General features: G+C 39.4%; 1 protein-coding gene across 1 annotated transcript in view; it reads right to left on the bottom strand.

Annotated features, from left to right (window-relative positions):
- The window catches only part of LOC106878489 (zinc finger protein 608), a 128,280-nt gene that overhangs the window by 4,624 nt on the left and 119,498 nt on the right, over positions 1 to 4,158 (bottom strand). The gene's annotated exons all lie outside the window — the stretch shown is intronic.

Here is a 4,158-nt window from a genome sequence, read left to right as displayed (position 1 = left end):
AAAAACAGAGATTTTTTTTAATTAGAATAAATGTCTGTTGTATGGAAGTAATTCTTTGGTCAGCCCAAAATAATAAGTTTAGGCTAAAAACAACATTGGAATGTATACAAGTAGAAGGTGAAAAATGGGTTATGCCTAACATCTGGTCATTTCTCCATTGCATCATCATCATAATAATCGTCTCTCTCTCCATCTCTCGCTATGTTGTTGCGTTATGCTGCAGCTGTTGCACAATAACCACTCTCCTCCAGTCTGCACGAGGTTAATGATTAATGATTGGTTAGTCACAGGAGGATTACAGTGGGTTTTACTAACTTTTACTTTTAGTTCAATCCATATATAGTCAGTTGATTACTTGTAGTAGTGGTGGTAGTAGTAGTAGTAGGAGCAGTGGCAGTAGTAGTAGTAGTAGTAGTAGTAGAACAAATGCAGGCAGAAAAAAAATAAACAATGAAAAGAAGAAAAAAAATCTGACAGAAATTTAATCAATCAAGTGCAAGAGGTGAGGATGGGGAGTGAGAGGTGAGGTAGGAATGGATATCATGTATGTGTGTGTGTGTGTGTGTGTGTGTGTGTGTGTGTATGTGTGTGTGTGTGTATGTGTATGCACACACATACCCATATACAAGCACACACGTCTTTACATCTGTGGGTTGATGTCGGGAGGATTGTCAACTGATGAGTGACTAAGAGGTGGGGGGGATGTGTTAGCACTTGTTAAGATTAATTAGCATTAGTGACAAACAGCACAAAAATACATCCAAGCAGATGCATAAACATACCACATATGCATATATATACACATATACACACACAAAATCTGATCTAAGAAAAATCAGGAAAGCAAACAGGATTAATTGTGCAAAGTTTTTTGTATTTCTCATCGAGTGTGTTAATGGTCGGTGCTATCTACAGAGGTACCCTATTAATCAATGTATTATGCATAGAGGTACCACAAAGTCCATTTACAGACATGTAACAGCCATAGGGTGTCTATCAAAATGTGACCACAATACTAAGTGCCTCTATCAAAGTGTGATCACCACATTATAGTTCGGCTATCAAGATCAAACTGATGCATTCTTGTGCATCTATGATTCTAGAGAAAATATATGAAAATGTTCAATTTTTAACATCAAACTAAATGAAATTTAAGAAACAGGAGTAATTTCTCTTATTTGTCATGTTTGAAACATTTAGTAAGCTAAGGTTTAGAAGAAAGTTTGAAGTAAGGTTTAGTAAAATGAGGTTTTAAGTAAGGTTTACTAAAATGTAGGCGTAGGAGTGGCTGTGTGGTAAGTAGCTTGCTTACGAACTATATGGTTCGGGGTTCAGTCCCACTGCATGGTACCTTGGGCAAGTGTCTTCTACTATAGCCTCGGGCCGACCAAAGCCTTGTGAGTGGATTTGGTAGACGGAAACTGAAAGAAGCCCGTCGTATATATGTATGTGTGTGTCTGTGTTTGTCCCCCCAACATCACTTGACAACCGATGCTGGTGTGTTTAGGTCCCCGTAACTTAGCGGTTTAGCAAGACAGGCCGATAGAATAAGTACTAGGCTTACAAAGAATAAGTCCTGGAGTCGAATTGCTCGACTAAAGGCGGTGCTCCAGCATGGCCACAGTCAAATAACTGAAACGAGTAAAAGAGTATGTTCAAAAGCTCAGCGTGAAGGTGCATGGCTCAGTGGCTAGAGCATCAGGCTCACAATCATGAGGTAGTGAGTTCGATTCCTGCACTAGGCTGTGTGTTGTGTTCTTGAGCAAGACTCTTTATTTCATGTTTGTCCAGTTCACTCAGCTGTAGAAATGAGTTGCAACATCAGTGGTGCCAAGCTGTATTGGCCTTTGTCATTCCCTTGGATAACATCGGTGGCGTGGTGAGAGTAGGCTGGTATATGTGTGGGCAACTGCTGGTCTTCCATAAACAACTTTGGCCAGGCTTGTGTGCCTCAGAGGGGAACTTCCGAGGTGCAATGCCATGGTTATTCATAACTGAAGGTGGTTTTTACCCTTTTACTAAAGTTCAGTTTAAGGTTTGGCAAATTAAGATTTAGTTAAGCAAGGCATAATGAGCCCTGGTTCAGTACAAGATTTTGTAAAGTAAGGCTTTAGTATAATGTTTAGTAAACAGGGTTTAATAAAATAAATGGAAAAATTGATATAAAATATCTTGATTACAGCATTATCCTTTTTTTATTAATGTAAGGAAGAGGTGAGTAAAGCTAGAAGTGCAGGTGTGGTGTGTGACCATGAGGAGGGGTGACAAGTAACTGCAGAATGTGTGGGGGTGGTGAGTGACCATGCAGGGTGTGTGCATGTGAGGTGGTGGGGGTTATTAAGTGCTGAGTGACCCTCACTCCCTCGAGACAACTAGTAAATGTAGTAAATGGTCATTTAACAAAGTGGAATGGTCAATCAATGGTCAGTTAATGAAAACCTGGATGTAGTTGGATAAAGCTGTTTTATATGGGGAGTGGGACGGGGTGGACGCTTTGGTGATGAGATGATGGATGGAGGATAAGTAACAGGTGGATTAAATTGGGAATGTAGTAGTAGTAGTAAAAACAGACAGAGAGAGTGAGAGATGAGCAAGAGTGAGAGAGGACAGAGATGGATAGATAGAGAATGATGATTAATGAGTTAAGATTCAGGTGAGTGACAACAACTTTGTAAAAAAATAAGCTCAACTCCAAAAGCTTGTTAGAAACAGAGAGAAGGAATTATTGTTACAATGTTAACGACACAACATAGTTTGCCATTCTCTTTGTCAGTCTAGCACAGTGGTTCACAACCTGGTGGGAGCTCAGTGCCTCTCATCACAGAATGGTACTCTACCCCCCACACCACACCACCACCCTGTGTCAACCAATATTTTGAAATAAATAAATAAATATATAAATTCAATTATTTTAATCATAGAGGAGCTAACGGTTTAAATGGTTATGGAAATGACTATAGAAAGTTTTAATCTCTTGGTTCCACTCCCTCTCTCTCTCTCTCTCAGCTGAGAGGTCCTTTTCTTTTGAAGCGCATGGATGCTGGTGCCACATAAAAGGCACTTGTGCCGGTGCAGTGTAAAAAAAGCACCCAACCCAGTACACTTTGTAAAGTGACTGGTGTTAGGAAGGGCATCCAACGGTAAAAACCATGCAAAAACAGACAACTGGAGCCTGGTGCAGCTCTCTCAGGCTTGCAAGCTCTTGTCAAAGTGTCCAACCTTCAATGATGTGACAGATTTATTTTCAAAATGACATTGTAAGGGAGGTGTAAGACGCCTGATCTGGCCAGTTTGAGCATAAAGCAAGTGGAATATTTTGGCCAGAGATGGCCAGTTTAAATGTTCAAGGATTAAGTATTTCGTTTCTAAGAAAAACCACAAACTACTTAACCCGCATGAACTCCACAACATCCCCAAGAAGTCAGGCACTACTGCCTAAGTTAAGAACCACTGGTGTAGCACAAGATAATCAATTTGTAAATTTCCTATGAATTATGAGTCTAAATCATGGTATACATGCCATGTGTGTGGTGGCTATTTTCATCTAAGGTAACAAAGGTAAATAGAAAAACAAAGTACAACAGTAGGGTACCTCGAATCCTGTACCTTAATCCTCTGAAAAGAAAACAAGGTATTCATTTGGTTTTGTTATTTTGTTTAAAACACCACAATTTATTTCAACATTTTCCATAATTCCATTATAACAATTTATGCACATTTCTACAATTATTTGGAACTACCAGAGAAGTTTACCTTCATTTCCCTGTATTCTCTCCCAGGTGACATAAATTAATCTCTAATGATATATAACAGGTAACTGTTTTATCTCTCTTGGAAGGTTAGAAAGGTTGTTTTGTCAAGGCAAGATTTAAACTACTGAATTACACACACACACATATATATATAAAAACATGCATACCTATTTATCTATCTATGTCTGTGCATGTATATATAGATGCAGGTGTGGGTATGTGGTAAGAAGTTTGCATCCCAACCACATGGTCCCAGGTTCAGTCCCACTGCATTGCACCTTGGGTGTTTTCTACTATAGCCCTAGGCCAACCAAAGCTTTGTGAGTGGATTTGAAGGACAGAAACTGAAAACAGCCTGTTGCTTATATAAATTTCTACATGTGTGTCTGTGTTTGCACCCCCCCCC

This window comes from Octopus bimaculoides, chromosome 15 (genome assembly GCF_001194135.2).
Source record: "Octopus bimaculoides isolate UCB-OBI-ISO-001 chromosome 15, ASM119413v2, whole genome shotgun sequence".
Lineage (NCBI taxonomy): Eukaryota > Metazoa > Mollusca > Cephalopoda > Octopoda > Octopodidae > Octopus > Octopus bimaculoides.
The sequence above is the reverse complement of the archived record's forward strand: the minus strand, read 5'-3'. Positions and strand labels throughout refer to the sequence as shown.